The sequence below is a fragment of the Triticum dicoccoides genome, chromosome 2A, assembly GCF_002162155.2.
Source record: "Triticum dicoccoides isolate Atlit2015 ecotype Zavitan chromosome 2A, WEW_v2.0, whole genome shotgun sequence".
NCBI lineage: Eukaryota > Viridiplantae > Streptophyta > Magnoliopsida > Poales > Poaceae > Triticum > Triticum dicoccoides.
The window spans coordinates 721,714,569-721,731,654 of record NC_041382.1 but is presented as its reverse complement, the minus strand read 5'-3'; the positions used below and the strand labels follow the sequence as shown (position 1 = coordinate 721,731,654).

At 43.6% G+C, this 17,086-nt stretch overlaps 1 pseudogene; it reads right to left on the bottom strand.

Moving 5' to 3' along the window:
- The window catches only part of LOC119358206, a 69,638-nt pseudogene that overhangs the window by 51,462 nt on the left and 1,090 nt on the right, over nucleotides 1–17,086 (bottom strand).

The window sequence follows — 17,086 nt, the reverse complement described above, 5'->3', positions numbered from 1 at the left end:
GAAGAGGAGGGCCGGCCAGGGCAGGCCGCGCGCCCCCTCCCCCCTAGTCCGAATAGGACAAGGAAGGGGGGCGGCGCCCCCCTTTCCTCTTTCCCCCTTCCCCTTTCCTTCTCCAACAAGGCAAGAGGGGGGAGTCCTACTCCAGGCGCACCCCTAGGGGCCGGCCGCACCTCCCCCTCCCTCCTTTATATACGGGGGCAGGGGGCACCCCATGACACACAAGTTGATCTTCGTGATCGTTCCTTAGCTGTGTGCGGTGCCCCCTTCCACCATATTCCACCTCGGTCATATTGTAGCGGTGCTTAGGCGAAGCCCTGCGTCGGTAGAACATCATCACCGTCATCACATCGTCGTGCTGACGAAACTCTCCCTCAACACTCGGCTGGATCGGAGCTCGAGGGACGTCACCGAGTTGAACGTGTGCAAAACTCGAAGGTACCGTAAGTTCGGTACTTGGATCGGTCGGATCGGGAAGACGTACGACTACTTCCTCTATGTTGTGTCAACGCTTCCGTTGCCGGTCTACGAGGGTACGTAGACAACACTCTCCCCTCTCGTTGCTATGCATCACCATGATCTTGCGTGTGCATAGGAATATTTTTGAAATTACTACATTCCCCAACAACTCATGCATAGAATCTACGCATAGACCTAGCTCATGATGCCACTATTGAGGAATGTAGCAATAATTCAAAAAAATTACTACGTGTCACCAAGATCAATCTAGGAGATACTAGCAACGAGAGAGAGGGAGTGCATCTTCATACCCTTGAAGATCTCTAAGCGAAAGCATTACAAGAACGCGGTTGGTGGAGTCGTACACGCAGCGATTCAGATCGCGGTCGATTCTGATCTAAGCACCGAACAACGGCGCCTCCGTGTTCAACACACGTACATCCCGGGGACGTCTCCTCCTTCTTGATCCAGCAAGGGGAGAGGAGAAGTTAAGGGAGAACTCCGACAGCACGACGGCGTGGTGGTGATGGAGCTCGTGGTTCTCCGGCAGGGCTTCGCCAAGCGCTACGGAGGAGGAGGAGGAGGTGTAGGAGAGGGGGAGGGGCTGCGCCAGGGGAAGGGTGTACGGCTGCCCTCTCTCTCCCTCACTATATATAGGGGGAAGGGGGTGGAGGAGGCGCCCTAGGGTTCCCTAGGGGAGGGGCGGCGGCCACAGGGAAAACCCTAGATGGGTTTGGGCGCCCCCACCCCTAGGAAACTTGCCCCCCAAGCCTTGAGGGGTGGCTGCCCAAGGGGAGGCGCCCCCACCTCTCCAGGTTACGTGAGATGGGGTGGGAGGGGAGCTCAGCCCCTTAGTGGGCTGATGTGCCCCCTCCCCTTGGCCCATAAGGCCCCCCAACGCTTGTCGGGGCCTCTAAAACCCCTTTCGGACACGCTGGTCCTCTCCCGGTACCCCCGGAACAATTCCGGACTCCAATACTCTTCATCCAATATATCGATCTTCACCTCCGGGCCATTCCGGAACTCCTCGTCACATCCGAGACCTCATCCGGGACTCCGAACAACCTTCGGTAACCACATACTATTTCCCATAACAACTCTAGCATCACTGAACCTTAAGTGTGTAGACCCTACGGGTTCGGGAACCATGCAAACATGATCAAGACATCTCTCCGGCCAATAACCAATAGGGAGATCTGGATACCCATATTGGCTCCCACATGTTCCACGATGATCTCATCGGATGAACCACGATGTCGGGGATTCAATCAATCTCGTATACAATTCCCTTTGTCTATCGGTATGTTACTTCCCCGAGATTCGATTGTCGGTATCCCAATACCTCGTTCAATCTCGTTACTGGCAAGTCTCTTTCCTCGTTCTGTAACTCATGATCCTGTGGCCAACTCCTTAGTCACATTGAGCTCATTATGATGATGCATTACCGAGTGGGCCCAAAGATACCTCTCCATCATACGAAGTGACAAATCCCAGTCTCGATTCGTGCCAACCCAACAGACACTTTCGGAGATACCTGTAGTGCACCTTTATAGCCACCCAGTTACTTGTGACGTTTGGTACACCCAAAGCATTACTACGGTATCCGGGAGTTGCACAATCTCATGGTCTAAGGAAATGATACTTGACATTAGAAAAGCTTTAGCAAACGAACTTCACGATCTTGTGCTACACTTAAGATTGGGTCTTGTCCATCACATCATTCTCCTAATGATGTGATCTCGTTATCAATGACATCCAATGTCCATGGTCAGGAAACCATGACCATCTATTGATCAACGAGCTAGTCAACTAGAGGCTTACTAGGGACATATTACGATCTATGTATTCACACATGTATTACGGTTTCCGGTTAATAGAATTATAGCATGAACAATAGACAATTATCATGAACAAGGAAATATAATAATAACCATTTTATTATTGCCTCTAGGGCATATTTCTAACAGTCTCCCACTTGCACTAGAGTCAATAATCTAGTTCACATCGTTATGTGATTAACACTCATAGTTCACATCGCCATGTGACTAACACCCGAAGAGTTTACTAGAGTCAATAATCTAGTTCACATCGCCATGTGATTAACACCCAAGAGTTTACTAGAGTCAATAATCTAGTTCACATCACCATGTGATTAACACTCAATGAGTTCTAGGGTTTGATCATGTTATGCTTATGAGAGAAGTGTCAGTCAACGGGTCTGCAACATTCAGATCCGTGTGTTCTTCACAAATCTCGATTTCATATTGTAGATGTTGCTACTATGCTCCACTTGGAGCTATTCCAAATGGTTGCTCCACTATACGTATCCGGTTTGCTACTCAGAGTCATCCGGATAGGTGTTAAAGCTTGCATCGACGTAACCCTTTACGCCGAATTCTTTATCACCTCCATAACCGAGAAACATTTCCTTATTCCTAAGGACAATTTTGACCACTGTCCAATGATCCACTCCTGGATCACTCTTGTACCCCCTTGCCAGACACGTGGCAAGGCACATCACGGTACACAGCATGGCATGTCGTATAGAGCCTATGGCTAAGGCATAGGGGACGACTTTCGTCCTTTCTCTTTCTTCTGCCATGGTCGAGCTTCAAGTCTTAACTTCACACCTCACAACTCAGGCAAGAACTCCTTCTTTGGCTGATCCATCTTGAACTCCTTCAAGATCATGTCAAGGTATGTGCTCTTGTGAAAGTCTTATCAGGCGTCTTGATCTATCTCTATAGATCTTGATACCCAACATGTAAGCAGTTTTACACAGGTCTTCCTTTGAAAAACTCCATTCAAACAACCATTTATGCTTTCTAGAAATTCTACATCATTTCCGATCAACAATATGTCATCCATATATACCTATCAGAAATGTTGTAGTGCTCCCACTCACTTTCTTGCAAATACAAGTTTCTTGCAAACTTTGTATAAACCCAAATGCTTTGATCGCCTCATCAAAGTGCATGTTCCAACTCCGAGATGCTTGCTCCAGTCCATAGAAGGATCGCTGGAGTTTGCATACCTTTTAACATCCTTAGGATTGACAAAAACCTTTTGGTTGTATCACATACAACCTTTCCTCACGGAAACCTTCAAGGAAACTTTGTTTTGACATCCATCTGCCTGATTTCGTAAATGAAAATGCAGCAACTGCTAACATGGTTCTAACAGACTTTAGCATCGCTATGACTGAGAGAGTCTCATCATAGTCAACTCCTTGAACTTGTCGGAAACTTCTTTGAGACAAGTCGAGCTTCACAAATGGTGACATTACCATCATCGTCTGTCTTCTTCTTACAGATCCATTTATTCTCAATGGCTCGTTGTTCATCGGGCAAGTCCACCAAAGTCCATACTTTGTTCTCATACATGGATTGTTGGAATCTGGGCCCACCATCGCTTCTTCATAGCTCATAGGTTCATCGTTGTCCAACAACATGACCTTTAAGACAGGGTTACCACTGAGAAGTTGTACACACCCTTGTCGACCTACGAGGTTTGATAGTAATTTGATCTGAAGCTTCATGATCATCATCATTAGCTTTCTCTTCAACTAACGTAGTTGCCACATAAACATGTTTCTGTGCTGCGCTACTCTCTGGTTGAAGTGAAGGTTCAACAACCTCATCAAGTTCTATCTTCCTCCCACTCAATTCTTTCGAGAGAAATTCTTTCTCGAGAAAGGACTTGTTCTTAGCGACAAACACTTTGCCCTCAGATCTGAGATAGAAGGTATACCCAATCGTCTTGTTTGGGTATTCTATGAAGATACAATTTTCCGCTTTGGGTTCGAGCTTTTTTGACGAAGCCTATCGACAAAGCATCGTAGCCCCAAACCTTAAGAAACAACAACTTTGGTTTCTTGCCAAACCATAGTTCATACGGTGTCGTCTCCACGGACTTAGATGGTGCCCTATTTAAAGTGAATGTAATTGTCTTTAATGCATAACCCCCAAAAATAGCGGTAGATGGGTAAGAGACACCATACACCATATCCAATAAGGTTCGATTATGACGTTCGGACACACCATCATGTTAAGGTGTTGCAGGCGGCGTCAACTATGAAACGATTCCACCTTGTCTTTAGTGATTGCCAAACTCATAACTCAGATACTTTCCCTTTGATTAGATCGAAGGAACTTGATCTTCTTGTTACGATAATTCTCAACTTAACTCTGAAATTTCTTGAACTTTTCAAACATTTCAGACTTATGCTTCATTAAGTAAATATACCCACATCTACTCAATTCACCGGTGAAGGTGAGAAAATAACGATATCCACCACATGCGTCAACACTCATCAGACCGCACACATCAGCATGTATGATTTCCAACAAGTCACTTGCCCGTTCCATTGTTCCAAAGAACGGGGTTTTAGTCATCTTGCCAAAGAGGCATGGTTCGCATGTCAAGTGATTCAAAATCAAGTGACTTCAAAAATCCATTAGCATGGAGGTTCTTTCATGCGCTTTACACCAATATGACCTAAGCGGAAGTGCCACATGAAAGTGGTACTATCATTATCAATTCTACATCTTTTGGCATCAATGTTATGAACATGTGTATAACTACGTCCGGGATTCATTAAACCATTCACATTGGGTGCATGACCATAGAAGGTATTATTCATGTAATCAGAATAACCATTATTCTCTGACTTAAATGAATAACTGTATTGCAATAAACATGATCTAATCATGTTCATGCTCAACGCAGACACCAATGCGAACAACATTTATCTAGGTTCAACACTAACCCCGAAGGTAGAGGGAGCGTGCGATGGTGATCACATCAACCTTGGAAACACTTCCAACACACATCGTCACCTCGCCCTTAGCTAGTCTCCGTTAATTCCATAGCTTTTGTTTCGAGTTGCCAATATTAGCAACTGAACCGGTATCTAATACCCATGTGCTACTAGGAGTACTAGTAAGGTACACATCAATAACACACATATATCAAATATACTTTTGTTGAAGTTGATAGCCTTCTTATCTACCAAGTATTTGAGGCAGTTCCGCTACCAGTGATCGTTCCCCTAATTGAAGCACTTTGTCTCGGGTTTGGGTTCTTGGGTTTCTTCACTGGAGCGTCAACGAGCTTGCCATTCAAGAAGTTTCCCTTCTTGCCCTTGCCCTTCTTTGGAACCAGTGCTCTTGTTAACCATCAACACTTGATGCTCCTTCTTGATTTCTACCTTTACGTCCTTAAGCACGATGAACAGCTCCAGGATTATCTTCCCTTGCATGTTATAGTTCATCACGAAATTCTAGTAGCTTGGTGATAGCGACTGGAGAACTTTTCTCAATCACTCTCTTATCTGGAAGATTAACTCCTACTTGATTCAAGTGATTGAAGTACCCAGACATTCTGAGCACATGCTCACTGGCTGAGCTATTCTCCTCCATCTTGTAGGCAAAGGTCTTGTCAGAGGTCTCAACCTCTCAACACGGGCATGAGCCTGAAATACCAATTTCAGCTCTTCGAACATCTCATATGTTCTATGGCGTTCAAAATGCTTTTGGAACCCCGACTCTAAGCTATAAAGCATGGCGCACTAAACTATCAGGTAGTCATCAGAACGTGTCCACCAGATGTTCACAACATCCACAAATGATGCCAGAGGGGTTGGCACACCTAGCGGTGCATCAAAGATAGAAGCCTTCTATGTAGCAGTGAGGACAATCCTTAGACTACGGCCCTAGTCCGCACAATTGCTTACAATATCTTTCAACTTAGTCTTTCTCTAGGAATGTATTAAAACAAAGAGCTAAAGCGCGAGCTATTAATCCATAACATAATTTGCAAAGACAATTTAGACTATGTTCATGCTAATTAAGTTCATCTAATCAAATTATTCAATGAACTCCCACTCAGATAGACATCCCTCTAGTCATCTAAGTGATACATGATCCGAATCGACTAGGACGTGTCCGATCATCACGTGAGAAGTCATCAATGGTGAACATGTCCAAGTTGATTGTATCTACTATACGACTCATGTTCGACCTTTCGGTCTCGCGTTCTGAGGCCATGTCTGTACATGCTAGGCTCGTCAAGTCAACCTAAGTGTTTTGCATGTGTAAATCTGGCTTACACCTGTTGTATTCGAACGTTAGAATCTATCACACCCGATCATCACGTGGTGCTTCGAAACAACGAACCTTCGCAACGGTGCACAGTTAGGGGGAACACTTTCTTGAAATTTTAGTGAGGGATCATCTTATTTATGCTACCGTCGTTCTAAGCAAATAAGATGTAAACATGACAAACATCACATGCAAATCATAAAGTGACATGATATGGCCAATATCATCTTGTGCCTTTGATCTCCATCTTCGAGGTGCGGCAGGAACACCATCGTCACTGGCATGACACCATGATCTCCATCATCATGATCTCCATCATCGTGTCTTCATGAAGTTGTCTCGCCAACTATTACTTCTACTACTATGGCTAATGGTTAACAATAAAGTAAAGTAATTACATGGCGTTTTCATTGACAGGCAGGTCATAAATAGATTAAGACAACTCCTATGGCTCCAGGCTCCTGCCGGTTGTCATACTCATCGACATGCAAGTCGTGATTCCTATTACAAGAACATGATCAATCTCATACATCACATATATCATTCATCACATCCTTTTGGCCATATCACATCACATAGCATACCCTGCAAAAACAAGTTAGACGTCCTCTAATTGTTGTTGCATGTTTTACGTGGCTGCTATGGGTTTCTAGCAAGAACGTTTCTTACCTACGCAAAACCACAACGGTGATATGCCAATTGCTATTTACCCTTCATAAGGACCCTTTTCATCGAATCCGATCCGACTAAAGTGGCAGAGACAGACACCCGCCAGCCACCTTATGCATCAAGTGCATGTCAGTCGGTGGAACCAGTCTCACGTAAGCGTACGTGTAAGGTCAGTCCGAGCCGCTTCATCCCACAATGTCGCCGAATCAAGATAAGCCTACTAACGGTGAGCAAATTTAACAAATCATCGCCCACAACTACTTTGTGTTCTACTCATGCATAGAATCTACGCATAGACCTAGCTCATGATGCCACTGTTGAGGAACGTAGCAATAATTCAAAAAAATCCTACGTGTCACCAAGATCAATCTAGGAGATACTAGCAACGAGAGAGAGGGAGTGCATCTTCGTACCCTTGAAGATCGCTAAGCGGAAGCGTTACAAGAACGCGGTTGGTGGAGTCGTACACGTAGCGATTCAGATCGCGGTCAATTCTGATCTAAGCGCCGAACAACGGCGCCTCCGCGTTCAACACACGTACAGCCCGGGGACGTCTCCTCCTTCTTGATCTAGCAAGGGGAGAGGAGAAGTTGAGGGAGAACTCTGACAGCACGACGGTGTGGTGGTGATGGAGCTCGTGGTTCTCCGGCAGGGCTTCCCCAAGCGCTACGGAGGAGGAGGAGGTGTAGGAGAGGGGGAGGGGCTGCGCCAGGGGAAGGGTGTGCGGCTGCCCTCTCTCTCGCTCACTATATATAGGGGGATGGGGGTGGAGGAGGCTCCCTAGGGTTCCCTAGGGGAGGGGTGGCGGCCACAGGGAAAACCCTAGATGGGTTTGGGCGCCCCCACCCCTAGGAAACTTGCCCCCCAAGCCTTGAGGGGTGGCTGCCCTAGGGGAGGCGCCCCACCTCTCCAGGTTACATGAGATGGGGTGGGAGGGGTGCTCAGCCCCTTAGTGGGCTGATGTGCCCCCTTCCCTTGGCCCATAAGGCCCCCCAATGCTTGTCGGGGCCTCCGAAACCCCTTTCGAACACGCTGGTCGTCACCCGGTACCCCCGGAACAATTCCGGACTCCAATACCCTTCGTCCAATTTATCGATCTTCACATCCGGACCATTCTGGAACTCCTTGTCACATTCAGGATCTCATCTGAGACTCCGAACAACCTTCGGTAACCACATACTATTTCCCATAACAACTCTAGCATCACCGAACCTTAAGTGTGTAGACCCTACGGGTTCAGGAACCATGCAGACATGACCGAGACATCTCCCCGGCCAATAACCAATAGCGGGGTCTGGATACCTATATTGGCTCCCACATGTTACACAATGATCTCATCAGATGAACTACGATGTCGGGGATTCAGTCAATCCCGTATACAATTCCCTTTGTCTATCGATATGTTACTTGCCCGAGATTCGATCGTGGTATCCCAATACCTCGTTCAATCTTGTTACTGGCAAGTCTCTTTACTCGTTCTGTAACGCATGATCCCGTGACCAACTCCTTAGTCACATTGAGCTCATTATGATGATGCATTACCGAGTGGGCCCAGAGATACCTCTCCGTCATACGGAGTGACAAATCTCAGTCTCGATTCGTGCCAACCCAACAGACACTTTCGGAGATACCTGTAGTGCACCTTTATATCCACCCAGTTACGTTGTGACGTTTGGTACACCCAAAGCATTACTACGGTATCCGGGAGTTGCACAATCTCATGGTCTAAGGAAATGATACTTGACATTAGAAAAGCTTTAGCAAACGAACTTCACGATCTTGTGCTGCGCTTAAGATTGGGTCTTGTCCATCACATCATTCTCCTAATGATGTGATCTCGTTATCAATGACATCCAATGTCCATGGTCAGGAAACCATGACCATCTATTCATCAACGAGCTAGTCAACTAGAGGCTTACTAGGGACTTATTACGATCAATGTATTCACACATGTATTATGGTTTCCGGTTAATACAATTATAGCATGAACAATAGACAATTATCATGAACAAGGATATATAATAATAACCATTTTATTATTGCCTCTAGGGCATATTTCCAACAATAACTGCTACAAGTAATTACAATTGATAGAATCTCTATGAGAAGTTGCCATGGCAAAAAAAATTTGTAGAAGTTGCATTGGCATATTTCTGGAGTAGTTGCCATTTTCGTCCAGTTTGACCGCATCAGGCAGGTAAACACACTAGTAAACCCCCCAGGTCTTCCCACGCACGCTACGACACTATTCGAGAATTGCCATTTTGCATTGCTACTGGAACTGTAGCCTAACGACATGATGATCTAGTGTACAAAATGAGTAGTTTTTTTGGCGTTTATCACTCATTTTGCTACATGCTCGTGGTGCTAAGTGCAAGATTGGGTTTTGCTGGTAATGTCAGTTACCCATTTTTGTAGTTTTGGTAGTAAAATTGTCCACTCTTATTTTTTGTTGAACTTTTCGTCTCAGTGTGTTTGAGTTTAGGCTTTTTAGGTTGTTGTTAATGTTAGTATGGCTCCGATACAAAGAATTCATGTCTCATGCTATTTTTGCTAGATAGTTCTATTTTTCGACATCATTTCTACTGCACCAAGGGAATTTCATTTGTAATGTCATGGCAAATTTAATTCATAGACCATTGCAAAATCTATTCCATTCTTTCATGTATCATGGCAAAATTACTTCCTGTGCCATCGTAATATTACTACAGAATTATATTTCTATTATTTTTCCTTCCTCGACCATGGCAAATTTCTCTTTTTCCTATCATGACAAACTTACTTAAATGGTACTTTAATTTGATAGAAAAAAATCCCCCATTTACCTTGTGCCATATTGCAATATATTCTTTCTTCAAAGTTGATATTGTAAATATGTTTTTTTCTCACACTTTTCGCAAATGTACATGAAATAAAGTCTACACTCATAGCAACATAAATCTTAATGTGTTGACATGGAACATGGCTAATTTTCTCACTTACATTGCAATTTTTATTACATAATCCATGACCATTTTTTTAAATAACATGGCAATTTTAATATGCTTTTGCCATGGCAATTTGATCTTAATAACAAGTTTACTTTATAATAACATGGAATATTTTTCTTTGTAGCTTGGCAAATTTTACTTTATTGCCAATGGCAAATATACCTACATTGTCATTCAATATTCTATATCAACTTTGCCATATAAAATTTACCTTTATTTTTTTGCCATGGCAAAAAATGACCCTTAATTGCCATGGCAATTTTACTTTTAAATAAATGGCAAATTTACTTTAACATACGCAGCAAATTTTGTTTTGATCACTCATGGCAAATATCCTTTTTTATGCCATGGAAAATTTACTTTATGGACCATGGAAAATTTCCCTTTTATTTGTCGTGGCAAACAATGACCCCTAATTTCCATGGCAATTTTACTTTTGAATACATGGCAAATTTACGTTGTCGTACATGGCAATTTTTTACTTTGATCGCTCATGGCAATTTGTACTTTTTTTGCTGGAAAATTTAATTTATGGACTATGGAAAATTTACTTTATGGACCATGGCAAATTTCCTTCTTATTTGACATGGAAAAATTTACTTCACAACCATGCCAACTTTTACATTCATCATTCATGGTAATTCTTGCTTTCCATGTGGGCCATGGTAAATTTACCTTTTATGAAACATGGCAATTACTACTAAAATACACACGATACACTTCTTTCTTTGCAATGTATATTTTTCTTGCAGCATGGCAAATATATTTTTTCAACATGTCAAAGTTATTGTTTGGTCGATGGCAAATTTTATGTTTTCGACCATGGCAGATATAACTTTGTACACAGCAAGCAAACTTCTTATCGCATATATCCCATAATAAATTACGTTTCTTTTGTACATTATTATTGAAACATGGTAAATTTTCTAAATAAAGCATGGAAATTTCTTTTTGTTTAGCATGGCAATTTTACATAAACATCGCATGCCAAATATATTTTTCATCAAGTCCTGATCCATTTGAACATGATGGCAGTTTATAACATATTATGATAAATTTTTAATTTCGTTTTTCTATTCAAAATCAGGTCCAAATTCTAGGTTTAAGGCTTGATAGTAGCTAGGGACAACGCAGGACGTGCAACAACGTGTCCGGAAAACTAGGATCGCACGAGGCGATTCAAGGGAGGCGAGAGGGTTCCCTTGCGCGCCGCCGGTGATGCCGCCGGTTCCCTCTCTCTCCGTCGACTGCTCCGGTGGCGGGAGGGAGGGGGAACCTCGGGTCTGTTCGCTAGGTGGGTGTGTGGTAGGGTTAGGGTTGAGGGAGACGCTGCTGAGGCCGTTGCGGTGGTGTCGCGTCAGAATAAGTTTCTCCAGGCTCCGTTCACGGTCAGGCGAGGCTTTTGCCTTCGTCTAGGAGCCAGCAGGGATGGGGATCCCTGGATCTCGTCGAGGTCGTGGGCTATGGTGGCTGGAGGTCCATCGGCACTAGCCGTTTGGGTCCTCAGATGGGCGATGGATGCAGGGAGACGAAGAGCTTTCTTCTTCCTTGTTGGTATGATTTGTTGTTGTTGTTCTTCTCCTTCCTCTGCGCTGATGCTGGTGGGAGATCCTGCTTTGTCCGGACGGATGGCCCGGCTGCTGTGCTGGACCGGTCGGAAGACTCGAGTTCTCTTCCTTCCGGAAGGGACACTTTTCACGGTACTCAAAGCCAAAAATGACGACGGCTATTGCTGGTGTGTTGGATTGATATCCATGCCCTTTCAGCGTTGGTGTCAAGAAAGGGGGAAGCGGTGTGGCGGCAATTGTACCGTGGTCGAAGATGATGACCTGTTTGTGACTGGTTGCAGATCCTTCCGATGCAGGGGTCTTCTCTCAAGATTCAGGGATGATGGCACAGAGCTTCGGAGATCTTTTTGTGTTATGATTGTTTTAAGATACTCTAGGTGTTCATGGACCTTTGTGTTTGCGTTTCAATATGCTTGTAAAGGTCAACTACTTTGTACTGATTCGTGATATGAATGAAAAAATTCTTAAAAAAAAAGGCTTGATAGTAGCTAGGAGAAAATTTTGGCCTTTTTATGTCTTTTTTCTGTTGTTTGGATTACTGATGATGTTGGGTTGAGGGGTGGCCTGTTTAAAACGCTCGTAATTTCACAGGGTTCCGGCTGGGAGTCTCTCGCAACGAACATAATCGTGGCAATTCCCAATTTGACGTGTGCTGCATCAAACTGTTGGCGCTTCGCACAGGGTGAAGAGACCGAGCGACGCAATGGGCCGGCCTGGGAACCTTCCAGAAGGTTCCCTGAACCGGTTATTTTCTTTTATCGATTATCTTTTTAATTTCTGTTTTTTCTGTTTTCTCTTTTTTTTTATTTTTCTGTTTCTTTTTCTTCTTTCTATTTCCTTTTTTCTGTTTTTTTTTGTTTCTCTTTCCCATTTCGAGTTTTTTTTCTTTCTTCACTTTTTTCACATTTTTGAAAAATGTTTGAAAAAACAAAAATGTTTGAATTTTAAAAATTGTTCGTGAGTTCCAGTTTTGATCATAAATTCCGAAAATATTCCATTATTAAAATATTTTTCTAGTTTTAAAAAATATTCTCGTTTTAAAAACATTGTTCGCAAATTTCAATAAAAATGCGCACGTTTTCATTTTTTCAGGAGTTTCCAAATTTTTCAGTTTCAAATTTCTGTGCACAAATTTCAAAAAATGTTCGGGCAGTTCAAAACATGTTCCCGTTTAAAATAAATTGTTTGGAAATTTCAAAAAATGTGCACAGTTTCATTCTTGAGTTTCGAAATTGTTCACTTCCAATTTTTTGTTCACAAATTTCAAAAACTGTTCGGGTGGTTCATGTTCCCATTTTGAAAAATTGTTCAAAATTTTAAAAATGTGGACATTTTCATTTTTTTCAGGAGTTTCGAAGTTCTTCAGTTTCAATTTTTTTTGTAATTTTCAAAAAATGTTCGGGTAGTTGAAAACATATTCCTGTTTTTCAAAAATTGTTCGCAAATTTAAAAAATGTGCATGTTTTCATTTTTCTCAGGAGTTTTGAAATTGTTCTATTTCAAAATTTTGTTCGCCAATTTCATATAATGTTCTTGTTTTCACATTTTCAAAATATGTTTATGTTTTCAAATTTTGTCTTGGAATTTCAAAAAATGTTCCCAATTTTCGAAAATATTTCACTTTTAAAATATTATTTTGTTCGCGTTTCATTTTAAAATCAGAATTACAAAACATCTTCACTTTTTCAAAAAAAATGCGGCATTTGAAAACTGCTCGCAATTTTTGAAATGGTTTCAAAATGTTTTCCAAATATCAACGCTACTGTCTGTTCTTATAGGTATCTGCACCATTATGCACAGTTTATGGTGTGTGGTGCAGTGGCTAATGGCTCGCCATTTTAGTCTGTGGTGGTGGGATCAATTCCTGGTACTAGCTGTTTAATTTCAGATTTTTTGTCGCGCGCGAAAGGAAGCGAAGCAAAGAGCGGGTTGGTGGGCCGGCCCGGTCGTGCGAACACCCGATTAGTCGACGCAAAATGCGTCGCACAGGATGTCCCGTTCGACGGATCGATCACCAGGTACCGAACGACTTGTTCGGCCAGGAAGCGTCCCAGACCGAACGGTCGGGGCGCCAGTCTCCGGAACAGCGGCAACCGGCATGCCACCGGTGTCGGTGAACGGTGAACCACGGAAGCCGGAGCGCGGCGGCAGCATCCAGCCGCCTGGATGGATTGCACGTGAGGAGCCCCTGGAGGACCTGGAACCCTTCCTTGGACAGCAGCTTCTCGGGGAATAGCTTGCGCAGCCGTTGGTGCGCTCGCCATTGCTGTGCCTGTACCTCGTGTCCCGGCAAACTGAAGGCAGGCCCCGACTCTCTCTCTCGCCTAGCGTGCCGAGCAGATCGAAGATCTTGTAGAGCAGCTCGTCTATGCCGTCCCCTGGGAACAGCTTGTTCCCGGTGAGGAGCTCCGCCATCACGCAGCCGATGGACCACAGGTCGACGCGCGTGTCGTAGCGGGGATCCTCCAGCAGCATCTCCGGCGCGCTGTACACCCAAGTCCCGGCAGCCCAATACTTCTCGGGGTCCCGCTCGGCCGTGGACATCGCCGCCCCGTAGTCTCCGATCTTGACGACGATGCTGCCGCCGTTCTGGACCACGAGGATGTTCTCAGGCTTGATGTCGCGGTGCATGATGCCGTGCGTGTGCATCGCCTCCGCGCCGGCTAGCAGCTGCCGCACGATGGAGCGCACGTCCCTTTCCGAGAACAGCGGGCGACCGAGACGGATTCGCTTGTTGAGGACCTTGCGCAGGCTTGGCCCGGCGAATTCCATGACGAGGAAGTAGTCCCTGCGCCCCTTGATGTCGCGCGGTGTGCGCACGACGCCGCGCAGGGCGACGAGGGAGGGGTGGCCGCCGCATGCCGCCATGATGCAGGCCTCCCGAAGGAGCTCGCCGACGACGTGTTTGGAGTCGGACCGTTCGCAGCGGAGAGCCTTCACGGCGACGGTCTGGCCGGTGGCGCGGTGCCGCGCCTTGAAGACCTCGCCGAACGTGCCCCCGCCGATCGTGCACACCTCCTCGTAGCAGCGATAGTTGCCCATGCGCCGCTTCCTCGTCGTCTTCCTCCTCCTTCCCTGGGCGACCTCGTCGATCATGGCCGAAACGGCAGCGACTCGCCTGACGCTCATGGCTGCAATACTACCAGGTGCACCGTGGCCACCGATCATTGCGCAGATGGAGGCGGGAGGCGACGGCGGACATGCCCTGGAGGCTGTCTCGTCGTCCGCCATGTGGATTACTCCCATTGCGAGCGCGCGGAGGGCGTGCACGGTGGTGTCCGCGCCGTGCCTGGGAACTAGTAGGGATGCCGACCTTATATCGAGCATGTTCGCCACGATTTCTAGCCGGGTTCGGAAAGCCACCCAAAGTCGGACGTGGTCTGGGGTCGGAAGGCCGCCATGCAGTAGGGAAGGAAATAGGCAAAGGACTCCGTTTGCTGGCCCAATTTAGTGCCCGAAAATTTAATTTGGGTCAGTTGATTTTTACTTCAAGATTCGTGCTCTTTTTTTTTCAATTGTGACTGTTGTTGTGTTTTGAACCCAAATTTTCGACTGACCACTGTTTTGGGTCAGTCAGTTTCTATTTGGGCTGAAGCTCATGTGCTTCCTCATTTCTTGTGTGCATTTTTTGCTTTTCTTTTTTTCTTTTTAGTCGGTTTTATGGGCATTTTCGGAATGTTGAGTGAGTTTAGAATGTATACATGTAAGTACTATATAATATGTGTATAAAGTATACCAGGGTACGAAAAATGAAATATTATTTTTTCTTACATATTAAAAAAATCATAGAGTTGTTAAGTTTTTTTTTATTTAATTTCTTCTTCAAGGGTAATACTATCGTCACTAATTCATTCTTCGTTAGGAAAATTTATTTTTTATTTTTTTGTTTTTGTTTTAATTTTAGTTTCATCTTCTATATTTTTTAAGGGTAATACCAATGCCACTAATTTGTTCCTTGTTAGTAAAATTTTTTTATGAAATTTGTGCATACTATAAAAACGCAATTTCTGAGTAAATTGTGTGCAATTTTTGTAAAGTATTTGCTTATTTTTTTTCATTTTCTTTCTTTTTAATGGGTAACACTAATACCAATGCCACTAACTCATTCTTCCTTAGAAAAAGTTCATTACTTTGATTTTGCTTTAGTTTTTGTTCCATTTTCTTTCTTCTTTAAGGGTAATACAGATGCCATTAATTCACTCCTTCTTAGGAAATTTCTTTCTTGTGAAAATTCCTCTATTATGTTCTTATTATTGCATATTTTATAAAACATAATTTTGTGTATATTGTGTGAAAATTTTGTTATTGTTTGTTTTTTATTTTCTTTCTTCTTAAAGGATTAATTCATTCTTAGAAAACTTCATCATTTAGATTTTTTGTTATTTTTATTTGTTTATTTTTCTTCTTAAAGGATAATACCAAAGCCACTAATTCATCATTTCTTTGAATACTTCATTATTTTCATTTTGTTTCAGTTCTTTTTCTTTTTTTTCTTTTTAAAGGGTAATACCAATGCCGCTAATTCATTCTTTCCTGGAAACACATCATTATTTTGATTTTTTATTTCATTTTCTATCTTCTTAAAGGGTAACCAAAGCCACTAATTCATTCTTTCTTGTAAAACTTCATTATTTTGATTTTGTTTTAGTTTTTATTTCATTTCCATTCTTCTTTGAGGGTACTAATGTCGCTAATACATTTCTTCATCAGAAACTTCTTTTTTGTAAAACTTTTACTATTATGTGTGTATTCTTGTATATTATAAAAAAGCACATTTCTTGTGTAAATTGGGTACAACCGGGCTGTTTGATAGATATGGTTTGTTGGTGGTAGTCTTGTTGTTACCTCGCCATGTGTTGTTTTCATTGTGATGGAGCTAAAATTGCAAGGCATAGATTACTGTTGGTGTTGTGTACTGTACTGAAAACCTCTTGGAACTCCTGAACCGGTACTGAAAACCTTCAGTTCAGGAGCCAACCAGCAGCTGCCATTCATTGCACATACATATGCTACTTCTCCTGTCAAAGGTCTAGTCCAGGGTACACAGACTCCAGCTGTCCTTGCTGGTGAAACTCACCGACAGATCACACAAAATGGGTTACATTCACCAGTAACAAAGGGAGGGGCAAATACACCACCAATGCTTGTTTCCACCAAGATTAAGTTGATATTGCGGCGGCTCACAACTAATCTTCAACAGCTACAATTTTGGCTGCCACACAATACGGTATCTCAGCGAGACACCTCTTCATTACGATTGCTATAATTGAATGACAACAAAGAGCATCTCCACTGCCCCACC